Here is a 23,546-nt window from a genome sequence, read left to right as displayed (position 1 = left end):
TATATTCTTTACAATTGAAGAGGCTAATGTAAAGAAATGTCTAATGAAAATAAGGTAATAGGAAATAAGAAAGGCAACATTGAATTTATTTAAAATCAGGAAAAGAGTAGAACTGACTTTTTTAAGATTTGAATTTTATTTTTCACTTTAGACCACATAGTCTACCTTAGCATTCACAGAAGTGAGTGGATTTAACAAGTGTGTTCAATGTATAAAGATGTCAACTCATGAAATTGAGCAGAATTCTATCTTCATAGTAGCATTATCTGACCTGCCACCTACAAATGGCCTTTTTCCCAAAAATGTTTGTTAGAATGATTTTGCATTTCTTCTCACTGAAGGACACATATTAACACATTTTTGTAAAAGTCACCATCTTGAGACTTTCTTTCATCAATAAATTTCAAAACCCTTCTTTCTACCTCTGCACCATCTGGAAACATGTCCAGTGTATCCTCATCATTTTATTAAAAATGACTGTTTACAGGTCGTTCTCCTTTTTGTGCTACAAACTCTTCAGAACACAAGTTATTTCTCACTATTTTTTTGCCTGCATAGTGCCTAGAATATAGGAAGTGCTTAATTTTATCTGCCGAATGAATAAATTAATGAATGTGGTGGGGGCGGGGGGGAAGAAGTCTTGCACAGATTTACATGCACATATGTAAATGTGACTGACTATGAGCTGGCAGGTGGAAATAATACTTTGTATGCTCAACGTAATACTCTTAAGTTCCAGATGTACTTTTCGTCTTTGGGTATTCTTAGGTCGATGTTATAACCTTAATAAACCATCAAGAACACCTTTTATCCCATCTAAATTGTCACTATTTCCCTTTCGAAGGATTTAAAAAAAATGATGCCTTAATTGTACAGTATTCTGTTGTTATTTGTGTCTGTAAATAGGCAATAAGCACAAGTCAGAAATTGTAGCTGATCAGCAATAAATGCATTTTACAAATGTTATCACTGGGCTTTGTTGAAGTTTCTGGGATGAATTTAAATCAGGAACAAAGAATATTTTATTGATTAGTGGTCTCCTTTCCTGCTAAGCAACTCCCTCATTTACCTCTTGAAACCACACAATCATCCAATAAATAGGAGAAGGAAGGACACAGTGTTACATTATTTCATAAACAAGAAGCCATAGACAGGCCTTGATGTGTGCTACCTGTCTTTGGCAGGAAGTTTAAAGTACAACTTGAAATGTATGGAAAGACCTTGCCCAAGGCTATGGATACAAATGATTGCCTATGTGGAGAAGTTTTTTTAATCAGTAGATTATATAACAAGATGGTAAGATTCTTGCTTGTTTAGCAGTTTGACAAAGCATCCTGTAGGTTATTCTATTTGCAAAGAGTAAAAATGTCTTTATAACTTCCCTCTGGCATTGGTCTCATTTATTTTAACCCTGAATCCTATGGTAAATGCATCCTTCACTAAAATAGATTAAATTGCAAATCTCTTAAGTGTTTTTCCCCCCAATTGGGATAACAGGGAAAGAGACAGCAGAATTCTAATTTCAGTTTTTATATTCTATTTTAAAATGTTGTATTCCAAGGCATCAATTCCCTTTATAATGTTTAATGAATATATTCAGGTAGAATGGACAGGGAGAAAAAAGTGTTTTAGAATTAACATACCTACATAAGATATTTTATCTCTGGAAGATTCTGTTATGAACTACTATTCTGTTGCGTTTACGTGCATTAGTTTCATTTAACCAGGAATTTGCTAAAATATTTGGGAATTTTGTGGTATAGACACGTATGATCTCTGCTTTGCACAAAGGTGGCTTTCTGTTCAGAAGAAAAAGTCGTGGCGCTAATGCCAATTTTAATAATCAAATATTTTGTTGAAACGAATAATTATCAAATGTTTCTTTTAACAAAGTTTTTAGAGGAGTCATTACAGTTTTCAGTCAACTATGAAATTGATTCGTGATCTTCCAATCATGTTACTGAATTTTTAGATAGCTTTCTCTATTTCACAAATAGCAAAGCACAGGTGATATAGTAACATCTGATGTGATTTTCTGGGAGTGCTGACTTAACTTGGTATAGAAAATGGAAACAAAATTATTTTCCATGTAGCCCTGATACTTTGTCCTCAGTTTCAGCACTCCCCAATTTTTTCTAGGTCTAATTTTGTTAACCCCTGGGGTTAAGAAAAACAAAAATTAAATAAGATAAATCACAGCAAATTCCACTCACAGAAGTATTTGAGTGAGAAAGACACAGGTGCAAGAGAGAAGACTAAACAAAAGAAACTTTTATTCCCAAAGAGGAAACGGTTGACAAAAGAAATATAAGTTTTAAACAATTACCATAAAAGGGGGTACACAAGTAAATGGGGAAGAATATCAACAAGTGCCTCATCTTTTAACATAATATGATCAAGCAAGAGAAATACTAACTATGGTTATAGTTAGTATCTGAGATGCAATTATCTCTATTACCCAATTCACTTCTCTCTGTTCTCAGTTCTGTATAGAAAACATCAGGATAGAAAATATTGAGTTCATATAATTGAAATGTGTCTGTACTAATCAGCATGTCTTCATTTTGCATCTCAAATGTCTGCACATGTATAATAACCCCAATTAGAAGAAGAAAACAACTTTGGCCTAAAGTTTTCTATTCCTACAACCAAGCATCCTTTGACACAAATTGGCTAAAATGTCTCAATGCGTCATAACGTTTTCCCATCTGTTTCTTTAGGAATAGGTGATGTCCATTTAATGTAAATTAAAAGGTAAGTAGTAGCTGGTTGTTTTCTACTCAGAGCATCAAGAAACACTACCCACTAACTGGTCCACTTCTAAATCTTTTAGGACTTTGTGGGATCTCCAGAGCTGGTGGACACTAAGGGTATTCAGCACGGCTGTAGGGATCACGGGTCATCCGAGGAGTCTTGCTTTAGAAAGTGCTCTTTAAAATCAAAATATAGAGTTAGTGCCATTTATCAGGGATGGCTAAGGAGCAGGATTAGCTTTAGAGAGGGGAACAAAGTGTATGAAGGCTCTGGGGGATGAGCAAATATGGAGCACACAGAGGGTGAATAGCAGCCTGGAGGGGCTGGAACAGAGTTTGTAGGAAAATCCCAGAAAGAGGCCAAGATGGCGCTGGAACACTAAACAGACTATAGATAGTGCTGGGCTTTGTAGACTCGCATCTTTGAAGCTATAGGAATCTACTAGAGAGATTTAGAGAGGATAGCAACATGATAACAGATGGTATGCTTTAGGATACAGACGGCAATAAACAAAATGCATTGAGGTTGGGATAAAAAAGAAATGAGAGGAGTCAGAAAGGAGCCTATTGAATTTGCCCAGGTGAGAGATTGTGATAGCTTAGGACAAGGCAATAGCAGAGGACAGACTGAGAAATGTTAAAGAGATAATATTGACAGAACATTTTGGTCCTCTGCTGATTGAGCCATACTCACTAGTTCTAATCGCTTCAGATCATAAAGACTCATTTTTATGTGCTCATATTAAAACATAGTAAAATAGAGGCTTCCTTTTAAAAAATCAATGCACATTCCTCAGTCATTGGTTGAGCAGACATTCCTAGCTGTTCTGAACACTGAGACATTACTTCCAGTTTTCAGACCTGAGTTTATAGTTAACTTTTTTTTTTTTTTTTTTTTTTTTCCGTCTTGTTTCCTTTAGAAGTTTCAACCTTGGGCTCAGTTCGCTCGTTGTCCCTCTTTTATGACATGGATATCCAAACACCCAACCAACAAAATGTTTATGGTTTCTGCCTGGCTAGTGCCTATAATGATTACCAAGCAAATGAAACCAAGTACTTTAATTGTTCGTAAAGCAGGTTCAGAGCTAAAGTTTTCACTTGTGTGAAAACAATAACTGATAAAGAAATTGTCTCACTATTGAGAAAGAATGTTAATAAAGTCATCGAGAGACCCTAGCATTCTTCAGGATTGCAATAGCACAGAATAGAAACTTCTGTATGCTTTTGTTTCTCTAGACAGTACCCTTTGTTTCCAGGAGAGCAGTGGGTTTTCAGAGAGAAGTAGCCACTCACCACAAAGAATCTATATAATTTATCACTGTTATTACCTTCTACCTTCACTACCAACCTATGAAGAGGTTTTGATATTTTATTCACGTTTGAAACCTGAAGAAAGTGGGTCACAGGAAATTTAAATACGATTTTTGATGGCGTGGAGTTAATTTGGATAGTAAAAGTAGAATGTGTGAGAAAGCTACTTGGCATAATGTAATAAAGCCATTAAATTTTCATAAAGAGATCTCTAAACCTATCTCAAGAATCCAAATCAATGCTGTAGAGTGATCTCACAGTCATAATTTCCTTCTGTTAATTTTCTTTCTCAAAATTACAGGCTCCTCTACCTGAAGTCCTGCTTCAATTATTAGTTCCCTGTGCTTCTTATTTCCTGACATGTAAAAGCAATATAGTTCTGTCTTCAAATTTGTGTATATATTTAGTAAACAGTTCATGTTCATTGTAGAATAATCAAAAAATAAATAAATACAACAAGAAAGGTAAAAAGCACCCCATAAAGTCAGTACTACAAAATACCCCTATGGAATATATTTACCCCATGGAATATGTTAGAATTATATATTATATATTTTTATACATAAACATGTAAATGTTTCACGTTTTTGTTTTGTGGTATTTAGAGTTTCTGTTTTGTTTTAGAAATGGGATCATGTAATAAACACTGATTTATAACATTTTTCCTGTCCAACCATATATTGTAAACTTTATTTAGGTTAGCAAGACGTATATATTTACATAATTATTTAACAGCTGTGTGGTTCACCCACATAATTTCTGACAATATATTAATATTTACTTTAGGTGAGTTCTTTGTCAGTGATTTTATGCAAAGGTATATTATTTTACCACATAAGCTTTAAAAAAAAGTCAAACCAATGGATAAAGAAATTGTGGTTTATATACACAATGGAGTACTACGTGGCAATGAGAAAAAATGAAATATGGCCTTTTGTAGCAACGTGGATGGAACTGGAGAGTGTGATGCTAAGTGAAATAAGCCATACAGAGAAAGACAGATACCATATGGTTTCACTCTTATGTGGATCCTGAGAAACTTAAGAGAAACCCATGGGGGAGGGGAACAAAAAAAAAAAAAAAAGAGGTTAGAGTGGGAGAGAGCCAAAGCATAAGAGACTGTTGAGAACTGAGAACAAACTAAGGGTTGATGGGGGGTGGGAGGGAGGAGAGGGTGGGTGATGGGTACTGAGGAGGGCACCTTTTGGGATGAGCACTGGGTGTTGTATGGAAACCAATTTGACAATAAATTTCATATATAAAAAAAAAAATAAATAAAATAAAAAAAAAAAAAAAAAAAAAAAAGTCAAACCAAGGGAAGGCATAGATCAATCATGTGTGGAAAAGTAATGCCATCAAAAATGACCAGGCCACTCCAAACCCAATTACCCAATACTTGAATTCAATAACTACTGTCAGTCATGCTTGGCAGGCTAACACTTTTAGCAAATAAACGTTTCCTTTCACATTTTACTAGTTGTGGAAGATTTTATTTTCTTCCTCCCTCTCGTCAACTCATACACATTCTTTGAGACCAATTTCAAATGACCATTGCCATGGCCCTACTTTTCAAACTTTTCCTGGGGGATGAGTTATTCCATTCTATATACATTTAAATGATAGAGACCTCAATCACAGACTTTATCATCCTAACATGTTAATTTCTTCCAGAAGGTTGCTTGTTCTTTTAAAACCTGGCAATGTTTTATTCATACTTGCGTTGGCAACACTCATGCACTGTTTGGCATAGAACAACAATGAGCTACAACGTGTGTCTGAAGGCCAAGGGCATTCTGTCATCTACAAGACTGATATTTAGCCGTTAGACACCAATAGTTTGTATGAGTTGTCACAATATTAAAATGCTTTTCTTCCCTATAGTAAACTGCAATTGTTCCAAGCTTTCTATATTCTCCCCCAAAATTCTCCTAGAACTCCCAGAACTCCCATGTGATCTAGGCACTACATGGTTAATAATGACACAAAAGGAAGGTATTTAGAAACTGATATGTATATATATATGTGTGTATATATATATATATATATATATATATATATATATATATATATATGTATATATGTATATGTATGTATATGTATCACTTCTTCTTTGTCAGTTCATCAATCAATGGACACTTGGCTGCTTCCATATCTTGGCTGTTGTAAATAATGCTTCTGTAAACATAGGGGTGCATGTATTCCTTTGAATTAGTTTCTTTTTTTTTTTTTTTTATTCTTTGGATAAGTAACCCGTAGTGCAATTACTGGATCATAGGGTAGTTCTATTTGTGACTTTTTTGAGGAAACTCCATACTGTTTTTCAGAGGGCCTGCACCAGTTTGCATTCCCTGCAACAGTGCAAGAGGGTTCCTTTTCCTCCACGTCCTTGCCAATACTTGTTATTTCTTGTGTTTTTGATTTTAGGCATTCTGACAAGTGTGAGGTGGTATCTCATTGTAGTTTTGATTTGTATTTTCCTGATGATGAGTGATGTTGAGCATCTTTTCATGTGTCTGTTGGCCATCTGTGTATCATCTCTGGACAAAGTTGTTTTTTTTTTAATTTTTTAAATATTTATTTATTTTTCAGAGACAGAGAGAGCACAAGACAGGGAGGGACAGAGAGAGAGAGGGGGAGAGAGAGAATCCAAAGCAGGCTCTGCATTGTCAGTGCAAAGTCTAAAAAGTGGGGCTGTAACTCATGTCCGACTCAAGTGCTGAACTATAATCATCTGTAAATTCTATGTGCACTCAATGCTGAGCAAACCTTGCAAAAGTTCCTTAATGTTTTGTTGGGTAGTTTCTATAAGATGAACAAATGGAATATGAGGCATGCTGTGTTTCCTTGCTCCTCTTGAACCCCTGGGCTGAATTTAGTAGTTCATGGTTAATTGGTGTTTTGAGATCCAGAAGCAGCAGGTTTGTGAATAGATATAAATCTTTTTTAGTGCACTGGACGGTTTTGCAATCGCTTTCCTGTTCAGACTTTAGAATTTAAAATTTTACTCTTCATTAACATAAAACATGCTGTGACCACCACCTTTAATTATTCCTTGACACTGAAAATAATGTTGGGAATTAGTTGTGTATAAACAACTAGTTTATCCAATCATACAAACATTTTCAATCTTATGGTAGACTAGTTTTAGTTTACTGATATCTTTAGACCATTATTATAGCTATTCTGATGTATAGTGATTAAAAAAAAAAGCTTGACTAAGCTATTATTGATTTACAAATAATGATACATCTTCAATGTTTTCAATTGGATGAGTTTGGGCATATGCAAACTCCAGGGATACCATCACAACAGTCAAACTTTTCCTGTTTTGGGAAGAATTTTTGGTGCTTTATTTTTGTTTGTTTATATAATTTTTTTAGTATAGTGATTTTCAAAACAGTGAGATATAGGTATTTTTTAGTGTGATAATTTTTTCATTAATAAATTGAAACTGTCAATCATCTATATTTTTATACCTACATAGAGAGCTTTATTCCACCTTGAAAATTTGAGGACAAAAGTGTGATCTTTTGAAATGCATGATAATCTTATTTCCCTTTGAAAATATCTCTGAAGATATTTTCATATGATTCACCTACCCATGCTTGCTAATGAAGTTAAATATCATTTTTCTATTTATTAATCATTTTTATTTTCCTAGATGTAGTTTAGCTCCAAATATTACTTTTAGAGAACTTAGAATGAGTGCAGAGAGAAGGGAAAATGAAAAATAAAGTGAGATTTTGAAGATTTTGAAGTGTTATTAGAAGAATAGAGTGGGGGGGCCAGGGCAGGGTAGAGAGTATCTCAGATTTTAATTTGAACTGGCCCCACTTCCTTCCCCTGTGTGAGATTCTATGTCCCACCCCCCTCCACTCAATTCTTTTAGGGCCAGATTCATTATTTTAGAGCTTGACAACTTTTAACTCTAAGATGATTTATTCTGAGTAACATCTCATTTCCTAGTAATCATTCCTAGAAAGCCTCCAGTGGACAAAAGGTCATTGTGTACCATGGAGTTTTGTCAAGTGGAGCATTTGAGCGCGGGGTGTTGATGGAATGACTATTATACGTCACTTTCAAATAAAATATCACTACACTTTATCATTATTGATAGCAAATTCTTGAAAATACACTATTATATTTTGCTTCTATGTTATAATTACTACTTTATTCTTTGTAAACTGCCTTTAATTCCTGGTCATGGACATTCCTAAACAAAAATGGTTTTACATCCACAAATGTTAAATGTCTAGAATCATCTAAGAGAGGAATAATATTTCTGGTGGCCAGGAGTATTAAAATTCCTAGAAAGTGATGAAGATTAGTAAGTATTAATTCTCTAGGCTGTCCTAAAGTGCACATAAAACATCAGTTTGCTTTAGAGAAAGAGGCACAATAACTTTTTAAGTACTAACTTGGTTTTCCTAGGAAAGGTGTACCTGACTAGAGAGCATGTATATATCAGTATAAATTAGTGATATTACATCTTTCTAATTTGTGAATAAGTCATGATTTGCATTTCAGCTGTTAAACACAAATCCTCTAAAGGCAAAGTGCAAATCCTCTTCATCTAGCGTAATATTTGTACATAATAGTTATACAAAATATTTTGAATGGATAAGACTGGGTTTCCAATCCAACTGTCTGTAGACTCTGTCCCAAAGCACACATTCATCACCAAGGCTAAATAAAAAAGCTTTTGTGAAAATCTGACTTGTGGGTTAGAAGGAAATATTGACATGTTCCCCTCTATGATTATACTCGATTGTTATTTGAAATGTAATATTTTATATGTATACTTCTCAGAGAGAATTCCAGTCATAAAAATGCCACATTTATAATGTCAAGTTTTTAGCAGAAAAAAAAAATTGTAATTGATATTTGAATTTCTTGCTGAGTTTTTTTCCTTAGATGTTTCCATTTTACAATTGAAGAATAATCTTCAAAATATTTGATAGCTGGATTGCAACTATTTAAAGGCATTATTATAAAAATACCTCCTGGTAGAAGCCATATTTTGAGTCTATTGTTAATAGCCCCCAACATTTCAATAGCTGTCTTCTGGCTATTCATTCTGAGATTGAAGAATCTACAGTTATTTTATGTACTTTTGTGTAATATAGTTTCATAAGCTGCCATTTCCAGTGCCTATTTGTATGATATTTTTATCTCTTTTTTGTTTAATGAAGTATTTTTACAAGCTGCATTTTGCATTTTATTTTAATGACCTTAAAAAAACTATCAAACTTTGTTTTTAATTTGCTCTCAAAAATATTCAAATCAGAATTTGCATTTACCAGTTCACTGTGTTGGTGATAATCAGCAGAATGAAATGGTAAATACGAGGAAATGCATCTTTTATGGTTGGATAAACCCATCAATAGGAACAGCAACAAAAAAGACTGCCTCTCTTTTTTTAATAAGCTTGAGAAAGCATCTGTCTTACTGCAAACAATATACTTCACCAACCATGTAAGAATTTATTTCCATTGTCAAGATTTAGTTAGTTGAAAAAATGGCTTTTACCAGCTTGCAAGTTACTTATTGTTCTTATTAAAGGGAGTTTTTCTTTCTAGAAGCCAATAGACTGCTGTAGACAGTAATTTTATACAGTACAGATTCTAAAACTAGTGTTTCCCTATTTCTTCAGTGCTTAAATATCATCAACATAAAGCAAGTTAACAGGACCGATGACTTATAAAAATCTTCTCAATATATGCAGCATGGAAAAGACAGAGAATTTGAAATCTAGAAATAGGACTTCTTTCTTATTATCAAAGTCGAATCAAAAGCAGAGCTAATTGCATGATGGAAAGGAATAAGGAACGTTATTCTGTCAGCATGTGGCAAAAAGATATTATAAGAGTATATATAATTATGTTACCAAAACTGTAGCCAATTTAACTCCAAAAGAATTCCTTTGGACTACTCTTCAAGTAGAGATATTTTATTGACATTAATTCAAAGGTTAGGAGCTCAACAAACTGGATGCCCTTATAAAAAGATTATATATTTTGCCAGACAGGCAAAGATGATTATCAGCATATTTGATATATTTCAATGTATGGGTAGATTACAAAGTCAGGGAAGACTTGTAGATGATGTGAATTTAACTATATTCTGAAGAACAGTCTGTGGCTGATTGGACAAGAAAATATAGGAAATATTAAGTGTGACAATGAGCATGAAGGATTACTTGAAACATTAACCATTAAATTTTGGAGGACTATTGATAACAGCAAAGAAGAGTACAGTTTAAGGAAGTGGTAGTATAAATGTGAGTCACTGGACACCTGACTTACATACGGTCTTAAACCCTTAATTATGAAAGATAGAATACATTACTTGGCTGAGTAACTGCATAATGGACTATCCCAAAACAGTGGCTTCCAATAAGAGCCATTTTTGTTGTTGAGGTTCACAGTTCTGTGGCCTTGTAATTTAGGCTGTGCTAAGCTTTTGTTTTGTTTTTTCTTCCTTTTGAGTTTGTCTGGGGTCATGGCTATAGTCATTCGTCTCCAGGTTGATCTCAGGGCATAAGCTGAGCCTCTTGTTTCTGGTCCTTGCACTCTTATCCTCCCAGGGTTTCAGCTGAGATTCTCGGAAGGCAGCCCTGCATTCCGAGAGGGCAGTGAACTGGGACATGACAGTTCTGAAATCTAGACAGACACAAGATGTCAGATCCTCCACCTTTAAGGAGAGGGAATGTTCTATAATGAAGAAGAACTTCTTATCCTCTGGCGAGGTTTCTTAATGCTTCTGTGTGTGTGTGTGTGTGTGTGTGTGTGTGTGTGTGTGTGTGTGTGTGTGTTTAACTCTTGACAGAGCATCTGGTTCTTTGCTTTGGACTCTCAGGCATTATTATTATTATTACTATTATTATCATTATTTATAAGAAATGGTCTGTATTTATTTAAAGCTAATTAGCCTTCTCAGTCAGTTTCCAGTTCATAGAAGCCTAAAGACCCGAAGTCTTCATTTGGTAATTTCTTGTTCCCATTTAGTCCAATTTGTAAAACTCCCTTATAAACACTAAAGACATTCTTTGAGTCAGGTTATAATTCATTCCATTAGGCCAAAGTTAAACTAAGAATTATTTTGGAAATTGGTGTCTCTCTACTTTGGGTGATGATCTGGATACAGTGGAAAGACATCCTTACATCTCAGAAGCCTTTTACCTACTTGAGAATTTCTACTGGGCACCACTTAAATCTTTCTGAGGTCTTGAATAAAATTTTTCATAGCCACACCCTGCTTTTGATCTTTGTGGAGAAACCATTTCTTACTTTGGAAATGTCGTACAGCCTGGAGTGACTAGAAATAAGAACAGTGTTAGTTTCCAAGCGAGGCAATACTAGGACCGTCCATGCTTCCTTTTTTTCTATTTAAAAACTGATTTTCTTTTTAGTTTACCACTCACTGTACATTGTAGGAAATAGTAGCACCCATTGGCCCATTCCACATTGTGTCTATAGATCTCATTTATGAGGTACTTTACGCTATGTTACCACAGAATACAAAACACAGATAGTCCTTTCTCTGAATTTCAACAGTCCCTTTGTCATTCTTCATCAACAATTTGAATGCCATACAAGTGTTGGCCAGTGGCACCCATTGGTCACCAATGCCAAAGCCAGTGTAACAAATTTTAGATTTTTGTTATGGCAACCTCCACTTCTGAGCACCAATTTCAATTAAAATTTTTTTTTAATGTTTATTTATTTTTGAGAGAGAGAGACAGAGTGTGAGTTGGGGAGATTCAGGGAGACAGGGAGACACGGAGAATCTGAAGCAGACTCCAGGCTCTGAGCTGTCAACACAGAGCCCAACACAGGGCTTGAACTCACGAACAGTGAGATCAGACCTGAGCTGAAGTCTGACGCTTAACCAACTGAGCCACACAGGCATCCCCTGAGCACCAATTTCAGTATCACATATATTTCTGTGTAAAAACTACACAATTCTTAGTGTTTTAAAACAATAGCCATTTTATTTGTTCATAACTGTGTGGGATAGAAATTTTTCTGGGCACAGGTGGTTCTGTTGGTAGTCTTACCAGGGGAAATTCATGCAGCTTCACTGAGTTGGTGGTTCACAATGAGGCCAATTGGTATAGAAGGCTATGGCTGGGCCAGTCTGTCTCTACTCTGTATCATTTCATGCTACAACAAGCTAGTATGGGCTCACATAGTCGCTTTATGCTCCCAAACAGCAAAAGCAGAAGCTGCAAGGTTTCTCGAGATAGAAACTAGGAAGTTGTGAAACATACTTCTGTTACCTTCTATAATAAATATAACTCACAATGTCAGCAGACCCCATGCAGGCACTGGGGAATAGAGCCTTTTTTCGAGGAGTGGTAAAATCCTATTGCAAAAGAGCTCCGTACAAGAATGAGATGGAGTGTTGCAAACAGCTTTGCAAGTAGCCTACCAAGAGAAGTAATTATTTTTTAAGATGCAATAGTGGGATATACAGAATTGAAAGAGAATACAATAGAGGCATGGATGTCAGTGAGAAATGAGTGCGATAATTTAGGTGAAATATAAACAGAAGCAGAACTAGGGTAGTGAGACTTTTAAAGAAAATGACAGCTTGGTTGTTAAATATATGTTAAAAAAATAACAGAATTAATTGATTGACTTAATGGAGTGATATGCCAGGTTTCCAGATGTGGAGAATGTTTGAATGTTGATGCCAATAAGACAAATTTCAACTTAGTTGCTTTTTAGTAGCGATTATGTAATATATCTAGGACATAAGGAGGTCGAGATATATTCAGTCCCCCTGACATTGATTGAGCACTGGATGGTTGCTTTTTAGCACCCTTTTCAGAACACACAAATAAAGAAGACTTTCCTTTTGGGGCGCCTGGGTGGCTCAGTCGGTTGAGCATCCGACTTCAGCTCAGGTCACGATCTCACGATTGGTGAGTTCGAGCCCCGCGTCAGGCTATGTGCTGACAGCTCAGAGCCTGGAGCCTGCTTCAGATTCTGTGTCTCCCTCTCTCTGCCCCTTCCCCGCTCATGCTCTGTCTTTTTCTGTCTAAGATGAATAAACATTAAAAAAATTTTTTTAAAGACTTTCTAATATCAGAGTACTTGAATAAACATGATAAATGCGTTGTGATAGGATAACATTGATAAATGGACACAGAATCAGTAAAACTGTATCACTTTATTGCATAAGGATAAGGAGCTAATTGGCCCCATGATATATCTGGATGTGAAAATGTTACACATTCTAAGTTGCCAAGGTCATTTTGCACAATTCAAAATTGTTAGAATATTCTTGAAGATGGAAAACTCAAAATTTTAAAGTGTTTGTGTGTGTGTATGCCTGTGGGGGGGTTGTGTATTGAGCACTCTGACAGATCTATAAATGGGACACATGAGCTAGAGGGCTAGCAAACTTTTATATATCTCATGAAGAGAAAGAAATTCAGTATTCAGTGCTAGCACTGATTCTGCTAGATTCTATGTATGTGACTTCATTATGCCTCGTATGACCCAATATTACCATAGTTTTGAAAGCAGACTCAGCTCAATGGCCACTCATTTTTTTAATGTTTATTTATATTTGGCGGGGGGTGGGGGAGGGGCAGAGAGAGAGACACACACACAGAATCCGAAGCAGGTTCCAGGTTCTAAGCTGTCAGCACAGAGCCTGATGACGCAGGGCTCGAATTTACGAACCATGAAATCATGACCTGAGCTGAAGTTGGACACTTAACCACCTGAGCCCTCCAGGAGCCTCATCCATGGCCACTCTTAATTTTATTAAATGCAATAAGGGGAAAAAGATGTTTGGATGTTTGCAACCATGGTCTTTACATCAGAGATTAGAATTGCATATTGATTAGATATTGCAAAGAATTAGATATTGCCAATGTAGAGAGAGAAAAATGTCTACTGAAATAGGTACTATTAAGAGTGAGGTTTGGCTCCCACTTTAAGCCCAAATGATATATGTCACATACTTGAGACGGATTTAGATGGCTTTTGAGTTGCTATTGTATCCAAATACATTAGAAGTGTTTGGAGGTAGACTTTGCCCCCACCATGGCCTCCTCATCACATCTTCACTCCAAGAGCTTTCACAATAAACTTGACTCAATGGCAAAAAGGAAAAAAAACAAAAACAAAAACAAAAGAACGATGACTGTAGTTACTAACGAACTTCTGGGAGGGAGATGAACATTATATGTTGTCTTATTAATACATCTGTAAAATTAAATTGCAATTGTTAGTCAAATAGACAAAAAAAAGAAAGAAAAAAGAAAAAGAAAGCTTTGTAAGAAATCCGGAGAAAGATACCACATTGCTTATCGGGAAAAGCAAACAAAAAAATTGAATGACACTGAATTTCTTATCAGAAACCATGGAAGTCAGAAAGTAGTGGCACAATCGTTTTCAAGCACTGAAATAAAAATCAACATAAATCCACAATCCTAAAGCCGGTGAAAATATCAATAAGGTATGGCATGTGAGTGAAGCAAGACAATTTGTCTCCAGCAGACCTTTCTTAAAGAATGGCTAAAGTTCTCTAAACAGAAAGAAGATATTTTGTAAAAGAAACTTTGAAGCTTCAGAAAGAAAAAAAAAGCATATCGTAAGCAAAAATATCGGACTATACATTAGGCTTTCATTCTCTTTTGTTTTTCAATTATGTTTGACAGTTGCAGCCACAATTATAAAACTATCCGGTAGACTTCTAAATGTAGGTAGAGAAAAGCTTCAAAGCAATTATGTTATAAATGAAAGAGAGTAAATGAATTTAAGGGGAGTGGAAGTTTCTATCCTTCATTCAAACTGGCTAAGTGAAGACATCAGTAGAGTGTGATAAGGTCTGTATATATAATGTAACACTTAGAGCAAACAGTAAATAGCTACACAAAAAGCTACAACCAGACACACTACAGATAAATAAAAACGTTCAGGCAACTCATAGAAAGTCAGGGGATATCCAGAGAAGTGAAAGGGAAAGAGAACAAATAAACAAAAAATAAAATAGCAGACTTACGATCTAGCAAATCAATAATTACTTAGTTACTCAAAGTCAGGGATCGGCAGAATGGATTAGTAACATGCCTTCACCATGCTGTGTACCAGAAACTCACTTCAAATATAATGATATAACTATCTTGAGAAAAGGAGGGAAAATGATATATAGTGAAAATTTTAATAAGAAGAAAAACAGGGGTGGCTCTGCTAACATTAGGTATGCTTCAATTTAATTAATATTAGACCACAGAGCAAAGAAATGTACCAAGCGAGGGGCATTATATGATAATAAAGGGTTAATACCGAAGAAAACTCCTGAATCCTAAATGTGAGTGTACTAAACACAAAAACTGGAAAATATGTGAAGCAAACTTCTGGAACAAAAAAGGAGAAACAGACAAATCCACATGTATAGTTAGAGACCACAACACTTATCTCTCCACAACTAATAGATGAACTAGACAGAAAATTGGCAAAAACCATGAAATAATTCCATAATACCATCCACCACCAAGATCTACTAAACTAATCAGTATGTATAGTATGCTTCACCCCAACACAGCAGAATACACATCCTTTTCAAGTGCCAAACAAATATATTAAGATAGACTGTAATCTGAACAGTAAGGCATGCCTCCATACATTTAACAGAAATGAAATCATGCAGAGGATATCCTCCAGCTACAGTGAAATCAGACTAGAAACCAATAGCAAAAACATCACAAGAAAATCTCCAAACACTTGGAAACTAAACTACATATTTCTTAATAACCCACGAGTCAAAGAGGGAGGCGACAAATGCATTGAACTGAAGGAAAATAGAAACTCCACGTATTAAAATTTGGAAAATGCAGCTAAAACTTTGCTGAGAGGAAAGTTATTGGCACTAAATTCATGTATGAAGGGAAAAAAAATGTCAAATCGATCCTCTGAGATCCCACCACAAAAACACAGAAAAAAAGAAGTTTGAGTTGTAATAATAAAGACCCGATACAAATTGGTGAGAGAAAAGCACTGAAGATGCGAGTACATGCATGGGCACAGGTTACAAGCAGATAATTTTCTCTAGATCAGAATCTAATGACCACGGTACAGACAGAAAAATGTTCATCTGGAAAACAGTAATTAAATAAATGCAAATTAAGAGAAAATATAATTTGTTAAGCTAATGAAGGAAGATTTTAAAATCGATCTCAATATCCACAGACATGTTGGAAAAGCATATTTATTGTTATCCTTTATCTAATGAAATGGACATTAAAATGCTTATTAGAAATTTGTAATTATCTCAAAATGAATTTGACAACCTGTATGAAAACCTGGGAAATACCTGCTCTTGTTAGCATAATATGTATTCTTCCGGGCATCTTAATGAAATAACTAACTGTAGCAGAGGTTTACATGTAACTGTAGTAATCACAGTGTTACTTTTGATACTAATAAGAGCTAATATATACTTAGTGTTTAATATGGGCAAAGCTTTACTATAAAACCTTTATGTGTTCTGGAAAGACTGTTAATGCTCCTCAAAAGCATGTGAACACATGACTTGTGACAACATAGAAACATTACAGAATGAAGATAGTCTGGTTTCGAAGGTAATAGACGAAATTTTCAGTGATGCGTGTGAGATTTGATATGAGTGTGAAATACATTTTTCTTCTGCTAAGCCACGGCGATGTGTGTGTGTGGGGGGGGGGGGGGGGTGTTACTGCTGCAAAATTTTGCCAGACCAGCACAGTATACCAACACGTATAGTCTATCAGGAAATCCTAAGTGGTAGCTACAATCATTTCTTCATGTCACCTTTGAGGAAATTAAGATATAGTGTGATTTAAAGAGATGATCAAATGAAAACAGATGGCTCTCAAATAGTGGAAAAACATATCCATGGAATTGGCTGTAAAGATATAGTCTTTCTTCCTTTATTATTTTAGAGAGAGTGTGTGTGCTACCTGGGAAGAAGGGCAGAGGGAGAGAGAGTGGGTATGAATTGAGAGATGCCTCCAGAGCCAGGAATCTTACAGGACCAGTAAAACAAAACAAAACTCATCTTGTGGCAAAGGTAGAATAAATGTCTTTTTCTATCTCAAATCTGCCAACAAAAATATATGAAAGCTTAAACTTGTACTTCATGTGGAAAGTGGTTAGAAATTTATACCATATTGATATGCTGAAAAATCTCAAGGTGTAAAAGCCACACAAGATAAAACAGGTTGGTGAAACTCCTGTAGCTGTAAAGAAACAAAGGCAAATCCTCTGGAGGGAAGTTCCCTTAAGACAGGAGAGGAGGGATCCTCACTGGAAAAAAAACTACAACAGTAGCTGTGGATTATGTGAACTTCAGGCTACACATACAAAAGAAAGTACAAATGACATGCTAGAATGAACTTCCATGCGCAAGAATCATCAGATACAATAAGAAACAAGATTGTGATCATAATGATTTTGCATGTTTATAAAATTCAAGAACAAGATACTATGAAAGAAGAACAGACATTTTTGAAAAAAATGGAATAAATTGCACAAATAGAATGAAATAGCCATTGAAGCAAAAAGAAAACTCAAATACAGTAACTAAACACCAGATGAGACTCATTTAATGAGAGAATTAGTGGATTTGTAGAATAATAGAAGGCAATAGCTAAGAATGCTGCATAAGGATTGTGATATAGAAGAGAGGGAGAGAGTCCAATATGGATCCTACTGAATTTCCAGACACAGGCAAAGGGGTTGGACAAAAACATACTAAGATAATGGCAGATATTTGTCTAGTATGATGCAATAAATAATTTCTCGGAGTCAATGTGCTGCTCAATATATCACTAGCAAGAAAAAAAAAAGAACACAGACCGCTAGATAAAACATAGTAACATTAGGGGCAGCTGGGTGACTTCGTCCATTAAGTCTCTGACTTCAGCTCAGGTCACGATCTCATGCTCTGTGAGTTCAAGCCCCATGTCAGGCACTGGGCTGACAGCTCAGAGCCTGGAGCCTGCTTCCGACGGTGTCTCCCTCTCTCTCTTCCCCTTCCCTGCTCGTGGTCTGTCTCTCTCTCTCTCTCTCTGTCTCTTTCTCTTTCTCAAAAATAATAAATAAACATTAAAAAAAACATACTAACATAAAATACCAAAGAAGGAATTAAAAGTTTAAGGAAATGCAATTGCACTGATGAACAGATTCGTGAAGAAGGCATGCTGAGGAAATTCTGGGGTAAAACATCTCTTAACATACAATCTTATAGACTCATCTAAACTACAATTCAAGTAAAAAGGATTAACACAGGCAGGGAGATTTAAGAGGATTTGCCATTAACAGAGCCTCATCAGAGAGCTGAGTAAAATGTACTTAGACACAGGGGAACTGAACCCAGGACCCAGAGGTGGGGAGTGGGGGTGGGTAGGGACATGGGGAGTTCAGGGATACAGGGGAGGATGATTGCATTTAAGAAGCAATAGTGAGTAAAGAAAGGGAAACATCTGATGACCAGTCTAATAAGCAAAAGTGATAAAAACACCACCTCCATAACCATAGTGACTCATTTAGAAGGTCATATAAACCAGAGGATCATAAAGTACTATATTAAAGTAACGTACAAGAAATGAGAAGAGGGTGATAGATATTGGAGCTTATAAAGTTTGCAGTGTTTCAAGGAGGGTGGATATGTCATCAGCGGTGGGTTTTGTTGCCAAGCTGGTTATCATTTAGAAACAAAATGATGAAGGGCCTACCCTTCAAATATTTGTCATGGCAAAGCAACGTTTCCTATCAGTACAATCAGTGGTGCAGAACATCGCTGGTTTGGTCTACTCATGGCTTCCCCACAAGATAGGGTGGAGGCAGGAGCTGTCCCCAAAAACTCCCCTCCTCCTGCACAGGAAGAGCTCAGGGGTGGACATGGTATCTCTTAGAGAGCACTGCTTACAGCCCCACCAACTGTCCTGTAATCGTCCCATAAAATTCTGGCATGACAGAGGGTGCTTCTAGTTAAAGATGCTGCAAGCACCTGGGGATAAGCAGAGGTCTTTACGTCTTTACCCCTCAGGACTTCTCTGCCTGCTCTGATTTGACAGAGTCAGAAAGACAGGGGAAGGAGGTTAAGGAAGGGCCCATGAACTGCCCCCGTTCTCCCGCTGTGGTATCCGAAACAGATGGGTGGAGAAGAATGAGGTTTGACCTAAGGCCAAAGCTTTAATTTAGAGTGAATGGATTCCTAACACTTAAAAGTGAATAGTAACTCTCTAAGAAACAGAACTGAAATTCATAAGGAAATTATGGGTTCTTCCCAAAATGACATCTAAGTTGAGAAAAGCACTTGTTTCTTGGAGTGTTTGAAGGATCTAAGGGAGAAACTTCCATTCATGTACCTAGGACACATGCTCAGGAGTCTGGAGTCTCCATGAAATGGAGTACCCCAAGAGTTAAAATATATGCACCTCAAGGAGTAAGGTTTAACTTTCTAAATTTAAGAATAATATTTAGGAAAATATTTCTGCAAAAGGATACCTGCAGAATATCCTTAAAATAAAAGCTTAAGTATAAGCATGTACACACACACACACACACACACACAAAACCTTCAGTAATTCTTGGTAATACGTACAAATACATTACTATGTCTAATATAAAGTCCACTCCAGAATTTTGCTATTTATATTGTTTTCTTCAGTATTTTGTCAATATTCACAAAAATAAGTAATAATTTGATAAATCCAGTTTCACTGTACAAAGTGCATTGGAATTCTTTTTTTTTTTTTTTTTTAATTTTTTTTTTTCAACGTTTTTATTTTATTTTTTTTTTGGGACAGAGAGAGACAGAGCATGAACAGGGGAGGGGCAGAGAGAGAGGGAGACACAGAATCGGAAACAGGCTCCAGGCTCCGAGCCATCAGCCCAGAGCCCGACGCGGGGCTCAAACTCACGGACCGCGAGATCGTGACCTGGCTGAAGTCGGACGCTTAACCGACTGCGCCACCCAGGCGCCCCTGGAATTCTTGATAGTTGTATCTAACGATATTAGAAAATGTCTTAATTCTGCTTCCAACACAAGGTGGGTTTTGCATTCTAATGAATTTTTTTTTTTTTATTTTTTATTTTTTTCAACGTTTATTTATTTTTGGGACAGAGAGAGACAGAGCATGAACGGGGGAGGGGCAGAGAGAGAGGGAGACACAGAATCGGAAACAGGCTCCAGGCTCCGAGCCATCAGCCCAGAGCCCGACGCGGGGCTCAAACTCACGGACCGCGAGATCGTGACCTGGCTGAAGTCGGACGCTTAACCGACTGCGCCACCCAGGCGCCCCCTTTTTTTTTTTTTTTTTTTTAAATTTTTTTTTTTCTAATGAATTTTTAATAATAGCAGTGCGTCCATCTATGGCCCATTCCTTCATGCATAGTAGGAGATGGCAATCGTCATATGCCATTAATTTAAGTATTTATTAATGGAGTGAATGCAATTATCCTAACACATTACTTATTTACCCTTAACTTTGTTAAAATCAATGTCATATATATTTATAATCTTTTTATCCAAAGGAACTTGTTGATAATAAAACCCACTCAAACAAATCACTTAACATCCAAAAAGTTTTTTTAAAATACTATATTTTTGAGATAAATTTTCAAACTTGATACCTTTCTAAGTTTAATACATTCTGAAGTCTAAATCCTCAAAGATTTTAGGCAATGATTTCTTTTCCTTCCCTATGCTGGAGACTGAGTTTTATTCTTACTTACACCTTTATTTATTTATTTTTTTTTTAATTTTCATTTATTTTTGAGAGAGAGAGAGACAGAGCATGGGCAGGAGAGGGGCAGAGAGAGGGAGACACAGAATCTGAAACAGGCTCCAGGCTCTGAGCTGTCAGCACAGAGCCTGACGCGGGGCTTTGAACCCACAGACTGTGAGATCATGACCTGAGTCAAAGTCAGACGCTTAATTAACTGAGCCACCCAGGTGCCGCTATTCTTACTTACAACTTTAGAATGAACTTCTATCCTTGAGATAGCTTAATATGTGGAGTGGTGTCCTTTTTTTTTTTTTTTTTTTCCCAATGTTTTTTTTATTTATTTTTGGGACAGAGAGAGACAGAGCATGAACGGGGGAGGGGCAGAGAGAGAGGGAGACACAGAATCGGAAACAGGCTCCAGGCTCTGAGCCATCAGCCCAGAGCCCGACGCAGGGCTCGAACTCCCGGACCGCGAGATCGTGACCTGGCTGAAGTCGGACGCTCAACCGACTGCGCCACCCAGGCGCCCCTGGAGTGGTGTCCTTTTAATGGTGACAAAGAATCGTAAATATTTAAAATTTGAGGAGAATGAAAAACACAATCCAATTATCTTGAATATAATAGTCTATTCAAGAAGAAAACGTGTTAGAAAAATTACTATAGAAAATTAACAAATTTTTTCCTCACAAATGATAGCATGTCCTTATTTATTTCATTGATAATGCATTTGTAGGAAATGAAGATTCTGAGAGCCAACATAAGAAATATAGTTTTATGAAATGGCTCAGTGACCGACTACCTTTAGCCAAGGTCAAACTTCCCTGAACATTTGAAGACTTGAAATTCTGAAGTTCATAAATTTCAAGATTCATTTACTCCTGACAATATGCCACCTCTTAGTCCAAAGGGAAAAAAAAAATACATGTACATTTAAGAACGAAGGAATAAAACTCGATAGAGTATTTAACTTTATATAGCTTTTTAAAATGAAAATTTTTTATGACTTAAGAGCAAGCTAGTAAAAAAATCATAAATTAATTTTTCTTTACCATAGAGTTGGAGCTTTAAATGAAAGTTGAAAGTGGTCATAAAATTTTCTATTGGTTTCATACTTTCCAAAGCACTAAAGGAAAAATTATATATATTGGCAATAGTGCATAAATCCAACTATGGACTTCACTTGGGGAGAAAACAATTTATGAACACTAAGACAATGTTTATAGGATAGCAATCAATCTTTTGAAAGAATTGTAATCCAGAAAATTGGTGACTTTCTTATTTTTATTAAAATTATAAATTTGGTTAATGTTTCTTTAGAAAATATTTAATATTTTATCTTCTCATTGCATTTATAACATAATTCACTTACAGAATCACAGAATCCTTTTCTTCCAATGCTGAGTTGGCAGATTGTCTATATTGTTTTGTCTGTGCTGATTTCCTCCTAAATATTATATTATAGGAGATCCTGCCTGCAGATGTTGGGAAGGATATGTTGATTCCAAGTGGTTTTATGAGACTGTGTGTGAAAAGACTTAGCCCTTCCTTTATGGAATTAATCATAACAGATGAGAACAAATTTTTCCCTATAAATTGAATGCTTGATAAAATTGGCCTGATGTATTATCTGGACATTAATTCCAGTCATACAATTTGGTCTCATAAAATTTGAGGACTATAATTTCTTCTTTCCTCTCTCTGTTTATATCCCTCTGTCTTTCCCTTAGCCTAATATTTTTTCCTCAAAAACAAAATCATGAAATGCCTGGCATACAGAAAAATGATAGATCTCATACAAGTTTGAGTCCACATGCCCTAAAATTTTGAGTATCTTTTGACTCCAAAGTTTTACTTTTAGAAAATTAGAATAAGAACGTAATCATGGAGGTAACTAAGATTTTGTTCCCAAGTTTGTTTGTTTCATCTAAGAAATTGCCAACAATTAATAAGGAATTACTTAAACAAATTTTAGAATATACAGATAATGGAATTTGTTGGCTTTGCAACCATTAAAAATATCATAGAAGGCTATCTACCAACATGGGAAGATATTAATGACATTTTTTAAACTGACAATAATTAAAATTATTATGTACAGAAAAGATGCTCTTCAATAGGTGAAAGGATAAGCACATATCAATGCAGTGAATATTACTCAGCAATTAAAGGAAGAAAGCATTGATTCATACAACAACAAGAATGAATTTTGAATATGCTTTGCTAGGTTAAGGAAGCCAGAACCAAAAGGTTCTGCACTGTGTAATTCCATTTATATAATAATTTGGAAAAGGCAGGTATGATAAAAAGCAAGAAATATGCCTGTGTGATGGTTTTTGCCCACATGCATCCTTCCTTGGGCCATGTAAAGAATATGTCTAGGGGTGCCTGGGTGGCTCAACCGATTAAAAGTCTAACTTCAGCTCAGGTCACGATCTCATAGTTCGTGGGTTCAACCCCCCACATCTGGCTCTCTGTTGTCAGCAGAGAGCCTGCTTTGGGTCCTCTGTCTCCCTCTCTCTCTGCCTGCCTCTCTCTCTCTCTCTCTCTCTCTCTCTCTCAAAAATAAATAAATATTTGAAAAAAATAAAGTCTTAAAAAATAGAAGAGCATGTCTAGTCAATAGTTCTAGGAGGACCTTACTACCTTATTTAGTTAGATCCAAATTTAGCTTCATCAAGTCTTCCTTTGAACTTCGACTACCTACGTGATATTAAGGTCTGTGGTGATATGTTATAGAGCAGTATTGTGAT

Source organism: Puma concolor, chromosome B1 (genome assembly GCF_028749965.1).
Source record: "Puma concolor isolate L17-30 chromosome B1, mPumCon1.1.hap2, whole genome shotgun sequence".
In the NCBI taxonomy this organism is placed as follows: domain Eukaryota; kingdom Metazoa; phylum Chordata; class Mammalia; order Carnivora; family Felidae; genus Puma; species Puma concolor.
Note: the sequence above shows the minus strand (reverse complement) of the source record.